A 10,623-nucleotide genomic window follows, 5' to 3' on the forward strand; every position below is an offset into this window, starting at 1 on the left:
ACTGTACCTCACACAAACCCACCCTCTTACTGTACCTCACACAAACCCATCTTACTGTACCTCACACAAACCCATCTTACTGTACCTCACACAAACCCACCCTCTTACCGTACCTCAAACAAACCCACCATCTTACTGTACCTCACACAAACCCACCTTCTTACTGTACCTCACACAAACCCATCTTACTGTACCTCACACAAACCCACCCTCTTACTGTACCTCACACAAACCCATCTTACTGTACCTCACACAAACCCATCTTACTGTACCTCACACAAACCCACCCTCTTACCGTACCTCAAACAAACCCACCATCTTACTGTACCTCACAAAAACCCACCTTACTGTACCTCACACAAACCCACCTTCTTACTGTACCTCACACAAACCCATCTTACTGTACCGCACACAAACCCATATTACTGTACCTCACACTAACCACCTTCTTACTGTACCTCACACAAACCCACCATCTTACTGTACCTCACACAAACCCATCTTACTGTACCTCACAAAAACCCACCCTCTTACTGTACCTCACACAAACCCACCTTACTGTACCTCACAAAAACCCACCTTACTGTACCTCACACAAACCCACCCTCTTACTGTACCTCACACAAACCCACCCTCTTACTGTACCTCACATAACCCATATTACTGTACCTCACACAAACCCACCCTCTTACTGTACCTCACACAAACCCACCTTCTTACTGTACCGCACACAAACCCATATTACTGTACCTCACACAAACCCACCTTCTTACTGTACCTCACACAAACCCACCTTCTTACTGTACCTCACACAAACCCACCTTCTTACTGTACCTCACACAAACCCACCTTCTTACTGTACCGCACACAAACCCACCTTCTTACTGTACCTCACACAAACCCACCTTCTTACTGTACCGCACACAAACCCACCCTCTTACTGTACCTCACATAACCCATATTACTGTACCTCACACAAACCCACCATCTTACTGTACCTCACACAAACCACCATCTTACTGTACCTCACACAAACCCACCCTCTTACTGTACCTCACACAAACCACCATCTTACTGTACCTCACACAAACCCACCTTCTTACTGTACCGCACACAAACCCACCTTCTTACTGTACCTCACACAAACCCACCATCTTAATGTACCTCACACAAACCCACCATCTTACTGTACCTCACACAAACCCACCATCTTACTGTACCTCACACAAACCCACCATCTTACTGTACCTCCCAAAAGACCTTTGAGTCAAATCAGAGGCGTAGCTACCGTAAAACTAGCGTAAGCAAGGCATAAGAGTCAGAGGCAAATAGGGGCCCTTTTCCCTCTTATAATTTTTTAAAAACTTTTACATTGGAATTGTCGAATTCACATATTGTGAATTGTTGATAAGTAGAAAATAAAACAACTAGATAGCGGCGTATGCTATGTTGCGGGTCAGCTCGTATTGTATAATTATGTTACGATTTTTTTTTGCTTTTGAAAAATTAAAGGTTATAAATGTTATAGATTCCAGCCTACAATTGTTATATATGAATCCGTTAGGAGAGGGTGAAAAATATGAAAAAGACAATTAATTAGATGATTAATTAGGGACTAAGACGATTTTAGAAACATTTGTTACACTACCTCATACTGTATGTCTACTAACATTAACTTTCATTAAGTATTGCAATCTACAATGGCTACTGATGTATATTGTTTTTCAACTGGATAATGCTGAAAAAACTTTTTTGTTTTGAATTTCTGCTCTATATAATTTTAACAAAAGCAAATAATAACTTAAAGTTGTATTTATATGTAAGCGATCAACCTATGATGCAGGAATTTAAAATTAATGTAAAGTAAAGCAACGAATTATCTCCCATTCGGAAACCCAAATACCAACATTTAATTAATGGGAAATAACTTCCAACCGAATAGCTAAATAAATCTAAGTGTAACTAAGACATGCTTGAAAAACACTATAAAACAGTCTAAATTTCATTAAGTAATAATTATAATAAATCTTTTATATTAGTTATGTAACGGTGTCAAAACAATATATTTTACTTATTAACTACTTAACTGTAGGTTTTGTTTGAAAGTCTAAATACGTTAGTTTTATTATAAAATACTTCTATTCAATAATGATAACATCCATCTATTTGTTGTGGTATATATAAGCTTAGTAGAAATTTTTGGATCCCCTTAATAGGGACAGCCTTTAAAAATAATCCAATAGGGCAGGGGTCGGCAACCTGCGGCTCGTGAGCCGCATGCGGCTCCTTTGATGTCAAGTTACGGCTCTTCGGCTCCATGCAAAAATATTAATAATTATTTTATGTTATTTTCAAAACTCATAAAAATATTGTTCTGCAACACTCGGTAATGAATTAAATAATTGTCAACATAAAAAATACAATAAACACTCGCGACTCTATTTGAATATTTAGTTACCCCCTATTTCAATGTACTTCCTATTAAACTGTTCATCCCGAGTTGAAACATTCAGCTTCATGGTGGATAGCACAAAGAAACTAAATGAGCTAAATGAAAAACCTGCACGGAAAGGAAACCAAGCCTATGCCTTGCTTGAGAAGTTGATGTTTCGAAAATAAATTACTTTTTTGTTGTTGTTGAAGACACGGAGAGCGGTAAATAACTTGATTTTGAAAAATCTGAAAAAAAATATCATGAAACCAATGCAACTATTAGCATGAATTGCTTCAGCATTACAACATACAAAACGAAGGATGGATTCATTGAGAGATTTGAGCAATTTAAAATAAATGCAAGTACTCTGACGTTCAATAGCAGACTCTCTCAACACAAAAACAAATGAGATTAACTTTGAGCTATTTGGAATCGATGCTGGTTTGCTTTTAATGCAATTGCTGGATTTGAAAACGACTCATTTGTGGAGCGGAAAATTCATAAAACTCAAGAGCAAGTAAAAATACTTGGAGGTCCAGTAAAACATGCACGTTACGCTGCACACATGTACAGCTCTAAAAGAAATAATGCGAGTTGAGGCACTCATATGTGACGCACGGAATAGTTGTGCAGGATGGTACAGTAACGTGGAGAAGTTGAAATCTGCTGATGATCTCTAGGTCAACGTATCCGAGCCAGCAAGAGTTCTCTTACATGAATATAATAAAAGTAAAGTAAGAAGCCAACTAACAAATAAAAATGTAGAGGTGTGCTTGAAACTTAAAACAAGAAGTTATGAGCCAGATTTAAATTAACTTTCAAACGGCATGAAAGCTCAGTGCTCCCATTGATGTAACTAATGTAAATATTTAATGATTAGAGTTTAATTGTTTGATTAATAATTTTATTATTCTAGCAGAGCTACTAAAATACTATAATATGTTTTGTGTAAAACATGCGTATTTTAAAAAAAATATGAATAAATATTGTTTCATATTTAAAGCAATATGTATTTAAATTATATATATATATATATATATATATATATATATATATATATATATACACCTAATCCTAAATATTGAAAAAAAACGTTTGTGGCTCTTTAAGAACTGGTAAATTTTGTAAATTGCATTTTTTTGCTCTTCCGTCGGTAAAAGTTGCCGACCCCTGTTTAAGACTTTGCCATAATTATTGATTAAAAATTTTTAAAAAATATTTTGAAAAAAAACAAAGTTTACGGTAAGTTATAAATTCCAGCCTATATAATATTATGTATTAATACTTTAAGAGTGGTAATATAGATTCCTAAAAATCTAAAACGTATTTAGCTAGAGAACGCCTACCTTTCTTTGTAGTTTGTTCTGTCCTAAATTGAAATAATCTAACTTACGATATACTCGACTACTCGATAGACTTTTCTTCATTAACAACACATCAAACTTCGATACCTAAACATAACTAGACTCGATACTAGAATCTACGACACCAACTCGCATAACTTCACCAAGCTCTACAAACGACACTCCCAATCAACAACGATTTAACTGGACCTACTACTACACATTAACAGCCAACACAAGTCGATACCTTAACACCGCAAGGCTGGATAGTCCCAAACTCCAGAGCTACGATACCTCATCACCTACATTCTCATTTCTCTACTACCAATCAGATTCCACTAGACCAGGGGTCGGCAACCTGCGGCTCGCGAGCCTCATGCGGCTCTTCTGATGTCAAGATGCGGCTCTTCAGCTTTATGCAAAAAAAAAATTATTGAGAGATATTTTATTTTTAAAACTTATAAAAATATTGTTCTGCAACACTCGGTAATGAACGATAAAATAATAAACATAAACAACAAGCACTCGCAATTCTATTAGAATATTTAGTTACGCAATATTTTAATGTATTAACTCGTCTATCCCAAATTGAAATATTCAACTTCACAAAGAAACTAAACGAAATAAATCTAAAACTGCATGGACAGGAAAACCCAGCCTACGCCTCGCTTGAAGAAGATGATTGTTCCGAAAAAAAATACTTCATTTTGTTGAAGACCCTGAGAGCGGTCAATTACTTTATTTCGAAAAATTTGAAAAAAAATATGATAAAACCATTGCTACTATTAACATAAATCACTTCAGCATTACTATAAACAAAATGAAGGATGGGTTCACTGAGATTTTGAGCAATTCAAAAGAAATATAAGTACTCTGACGTTCATAGTAGATTCTCTCTACACAAAACAATTTAGATTAACTTTGAGCTATTTGGAATTGATGCTGGTTCGCTTCAAATTGCTAGATTTGAAAACCAAACATTTGTGGAGCGGTAAGTTCACAGATCTCAAGAGCAAGTTAGATGATTTGGAGATTCAGTAAAACGTGCACTTTTCATTGGACAACTCTAACAGAATCCCGCAAGTTAAGGCCCTGTTATGTGACGCATTGGATAGTCTTGCAGGATGCTACAGTAAGGTGAAGAAGTTAGCATTTGGAGTGCTGACGATCTTTGGGTCAACATATTCATGGGAGCAAGCGTTTTCTTGCATGAATGTAATTCAAAGTATAGAAGCACACTAACAAATAATATCTAGAGGCGTGCTTGAAACTGAAAATAAGTTATGAGCCAGCTTTAAACAAACTTTCAAAAGGCATGCAAGGCGAAACTGTTGTAAATAGTATTCAATAATTAAAGTTATATCATTTGATTACTGATTTTATTATTCTAGCAGAGCTAGATACAATACTTTAATACTTTTTCTGCAAAACATGTGTATGTTTTTATTTTAATAAATTTTATTTCATATTTAAAACTATATATATATATATATATATATATATATATATATATATATATATATATATATATATATATATATATATATATATATGTATAATCAAATATCATAATATTGATATAAAAATGTTAGTGGCTCTTTAAAAACTAGAATATTTGGTAAATTAAATTATCACTTTTGGCTCTTCCGTCCCATAAGGTTGCCGTCCCCTGATCTAGGTGCCTCCTGTGGCAGGTAAGTATATGTGGTATTGCAAAAAATTAGACTTTCAACGGGGCGGATTTTGGGAACACTGTTTCAACTGAATATTTACTAATCTACAAATTATTTAAGATATAGTCCCATTGTTATTAGTTAAAATAAAGCATGGACATATTTTTTTTAAGTATTAAGCATACATTAGGACGTGCAACATTACTTTTGGAAATAGAAATATTAATTTAACAAAGGATATTTTCATAATTTTAACATAAGAATTCATTTTTTTTTACTACTTGTTAATACGTCTTATTGAATTTCCAGGTAGCATCCCTTGGCATAAACAATTATATACATGGGAAGTAACTAGCACAATGCTAAAATGTTTCTCACAGCTTCAATTTAAAAACAAGCTTAAAATCAAAAGATTTTCTGCAGGTTTACAGATACAGGGCAACAATGTTACATTGTGTATGTAATAAGAAATACAGAATGTAGGGCAAAATGGTTTTGTAACGTTGTGAGTTTATTGCAACACAACGACATTAAAAGCTAAGTCTTTTTATTGGAAACTTTGCTACTGGGTATTTCATAATTAAGAGTTTTGAACAGCCCATAATGTTTTGTTTATGTAAGAGTTATTGATGACATCATCATATTAGGAAATTGAATAGGCAACTTGAACACCTAATTAATACGTAAACTCAGTGGTTTTAAATTTTTAACTATTCAAGAATTGCAATTACAACATTCAAAGTACATAACATTTTCTGATACTTTTAATTATTTGTTTTATAATTGTTTTTGAATTATGGTAACTTTTTTTTAAATGGTGGGATTTTCTTTTGTTTTAGTGTCTTTATTATATTTTTACAGGTTAAAGTCCCTGGTAACGATGATGTGTGTTATTGGGACAACATGGTTAAACATTGAAGGTAAACCCATCTAGTTTATCAAGGGTTTAAGACTTTTTAAACAAAACAAAACATGATTATCACATGTGTTGTAATGGTTAAGACACAATTATCACATATGTTTTTTTTTAAAATGGTTCGGTTAAGACATGATTTTTTTTTCTTAAACGCAATATAACTATAACGACTGTAAATTCAGTGACGTTAAACTTTCTGAAAGCATTTAAACAAGGGGGTGGGGGTGCTAGTTCTAGAGTAGAAGCTACTCAGTACAAGGGGGTGGGGGGTGCTAGTTCTAGAGTAGAAGCTACTCAGTACAAGGGGGTGGGGGGTGCTAGTTCTAGAGTAGAAGCTACTCAGTACAAGGGGGTGGGGGTGCTAGTTCTAGAGTAGAAGCTACTCAGTACAAGGGGGTGGGGGTGCTAGTTCTAGAGTAGAAGCTACTCAGTACAAGGGGTGGGGGTGCTAGTTCTAGAGTAGAAGCTACTCAGTACAAGGGGGTGGGGGTGCTAGTTCTAGAGTAGAAGCTACTCAGTACAAGGGGGTGGGGGTGCTAGTTCTAGAGTAGAAGCTACTCAGTACAAGGGGGTGGGGGTGCTAGTTCTAGAGTAGAAGCTACTCAGTACTCGATCAAGGGGGTGGGGGTGCTAGTTCTAGAGTAGAAGCTACTCAGTACTCGATCAAGGGGGTGGGGCTGCTAGTTCTAGAGTAGAAGCTACTCAGTACAAGGGGGTGGGGTGCTAGTTCTAGAGTAGAAGCTACTCAGTACAAGGGGGTGGGGGTGCTAGTTCTAGAGTAGAAGCTACTCAGTACAAGGGGGTGGGGGTGCTAGTTCTAGAGTAGAAGCTACTCAGTACTCGATCAGTTGGGAGGAGGGTGGGGGAGAGTAGGCCGATATAAGGGAGACTACTTGGTCAAGTGCTACGGTCAGACCTAGTTTTTAGACTGGAGATTTTCCGTGTTTTTTCCCTGGTTGATGATTTTACTAAAATATTTTGTTTTATAGACTTTTGGGAACACATTTTAAAGATGTTTTCCCATTTGTTTATTTATATATTTAATCCAAATACAGAGTCCAATAGAGACAAGATACATAACATTATTAAAACACATCTTCGATTTTTTTTTTCTAAAATAGGCTCGCCAGGGACCCGACCCCCCCCCCCCCCTTTCCACTCGCGTCTACAAAAGTTGTTTTCTTTTCGAACTCCCCCCTAACCACACGTGTGGACATCATAAATGGGAGAGGGGTGGGGCGGGACATCATGGGGTTCTGTCAAATAGGGTCTTGTACTTGGCAAAAATGGGTGTGCATGGTCTATGTGTCATCGTTGTATTGTACAGCATGGAGACATCAATGTATCGTGGTTCAAAACGAAAGGATAAAAGCAGTCATGCTCATGTAGACATCAATGTATCGTGGTTCAAAACGAAAGGATAAAGACAGTCATGCTCACATTGTACAGTATGTAGACATCAATGTATCGTGGTTCAAAACGAAATGATAAAGGCAGTCATGCTCAGGGAACTTAGGTGTTGTTGTTGCTGAATGGGTTATGTGTCATCGCTTTACTTTTTCTTCTTTTATTTCGGCAGGTTGGTTAAGTAAAAACACAATGGAATGCCGACAATGATAGGAATGGTCATTTATTATGATTTATGAGAAGTCTAAAAATAAGTACTTTGTTAACTCAATGGTTTTAAATTTTAACTAAGCTCCAATTATTCAAAAATTGCATATACAACATACATATTACATATATGTTTTCTGATCCTTATATTTCTTTCTTTCATAATTATTATTGAATTATAGTTATTTTTAGTTTTAATGTTAGGATTTTCTTTTGTTTTAGTGTCTTTATTATTATTTTGTACAGGTTCTATCCCCTGGTATCGATGATGTGAGTTATTGGGAAATTATTAAGGATAAAGCATGTTCTATATTTTATATTATAGTTGAAGATTGGAGATTGACGGGCTATTTCTAGAAAGGTAAATTATTGTTGTAGTTTGGGCAGTAGCCTAGTTAAGATATGTTACCTTAGGGTGAAGCTGGGGTCAGGCAGGGGTTGGGTTACCTTAGGGTGAAGCTGGGGTTATGGCAGGGGTTGGGTTACCTTAGGGTGAAGCTGGGGTCAAGCAGGGGTTGGGTTACCTTAGGGTGAAGCTGGGGTTATGGCAGGGGTTGGGTTACCTTAGGGTGAAGCTGGGGTCAAGCAGGGGTTGGGTTACCTTAGGGTGAAGCTGGGGTTATGGCAGGGGTTGGGTTACCTTAGGGTGAAGCTGGGGTAGGGCAGGGGTTGGGTTACCTTAGGGTGAAGCTGGGGTCAAGCAGGGGTTGGGTTACCTTAGGGTGAAGCTGGGGTTATGGCAGGGGTTGGGTTACCTTAGGGTGAAGCTGGGGTTATGGCAGGGGTTGGGTTACCTTAGGGTGAAGCTGGGGTAGGGCAGGGGTTGGGTTACCTTAGGGTGAAGCTGGGGTCAAGCAGGGGTTGGGTTACCTTAGGGTGAAGCTGGGGTTATGGCAGGGGTTGGGTTACCTTAGGGTGAAGCTGGGGTTATGGCAGGGGTTGGGTTACCTTAGGGTGAAGGTCGGGTCAGGCAGGGTTTGGGTTACCTTAGGGTGAAGCTGGGGTCAGACAGGGGTTGGGTTACCTTAGGGTGAAGCTGGGGTTATGGCAGGGGTTGGGTTACCTTAGGGTGAAGCTGGGGTTATGGCAGGGGTTGGGTTACCTTAGGGTGAAGCTGGGGTTATGGCAGGGGTTGGGTTACCTTAGGGTGAAGCTGGGGTTATGGCAGGGGTTGGGTTACCTTAGGGTGAAGGTGGGGTCAGGCAGGGGTTGGGTTACCTTAGGGTGAAGGTCGGGTCAGGCAGGGTTTGGGTTACCTTAGGGTGAAGCTGGGGTCAGGCGGGGGTTGGGTTACCTTAGGGTGAAGCTGGGGTCAGGCAGGGTTTGGGTTACCTTAATGTGAAGCTGGGGTCAGGCGGGGGTTGGGTTACCTTAGGGTGAAGTATGGGTCAGGCAGAGGTTGGGTTACCTTAGGGTGAAGGTGGGGTCAGGCGGGGGTTGGGTTACCTTAGGGTGAAGTATGGGTCAGGCAGAGGTTGGGTTACCTTAGGGTGAAGGTGGGGTCAGGCAGGGTTTGGGTTACCTTAATGTGAAGCTGGGGTCAGGCGGGGGTTGGGTTACCTTAGGGTGAAGCTGGGGTCAGGCAGGGTTTGGGTTACCTTAGGGTGAAGCTGGGGTCAAGCAGGGGTTGGGTTACCTTAGGGTGAAGCTGGGGTCAGGCAGGGGTTGGGATACCTTAGGGTGAAGTACGGGTCAGGCAGGGGTTGGGTTACCTTAGGGTGAAGCTGGGGTCAAGCAGGGGTTGGGTTACCTTAGGGTGAAGCTGGGGTCAGGCAGGGGTTGGGATACCTTAGGGTGAAGTACGGGTTAGGCAGAGGTTGGGTTACCTTAGGGTGAAGCTGGGGTTATGGCAGGGGTTGGGTTACCTTAGGGTGAAGCTGGGGTCAGGCAGGGTTTGGGTTACCTTAGGGTGAAGGTGGGGTCAGGCGGGGGTTGGGTTACCTTAGGATGAAGCTGGGGTCAGGCAGGGGTTGGGTTATCCTGTTCTTTAGAACATACTAAGACTATCATGTTGTGCTTAGTTTCACCACCCTTTAAATTAAAGTTGCTGACTTGAGATTGTGTTGGTGTCTTCTTTAACACTCAAGTAATCTACTGTTCAGGTGTCTAATTCACCTCACAACTGTTTAACCGATCACTGCAGTCATCGACAACATGAAACCGTGTACCGACTATACAGATAACTTGATAAAACCTCGAACGAAACATAATGTGGGCCTATATAGAAAATCCCTACCACGCTAAATTTAATCAGACCCCCCCCCCCCCAAATATCTAGCACCCCTCCCTACATGGAGAAAAAAGTCTCAAAGAAACACTGTTTGAAACCTCCCATAGTTAGGATAGGACAGTAGAGTAGTTAAGGTAGGGCACTATGTTAGATAGAATAGGACAGTACAATAGTTAGAAAAGGACATCAGCCTACTGAAAATAGATAGTAGACAATTATGTAAAACTACAGATTAGTTAGGGTTAGACATACGTTCGTGAAAAAAAAAAAGTAATACTAGTCCATATATATATATATATATATATATATATATATATATATATATATATATATATATATATATATATATATATATATATATATATATTTATCGGTTTAATATACTAAGAAATGGGACTTGTGTTTTGCATGTT

The sequence above is a fragment of the Physella acuta genome, unplaced genomic scaffold (assembly GCF_028476545.2).
Source record: "Physella acuta isolate Inbredline_101_S28 unplaced genomic scaffold, ASM2847654v3 ptg000934l, whole genome shotgun sequence".
NCBI classification, from domain to species: Eukaryota; Metazoa; Mollusca; class Gastropoda; family Physidae; genus Physella; species Physella acuta.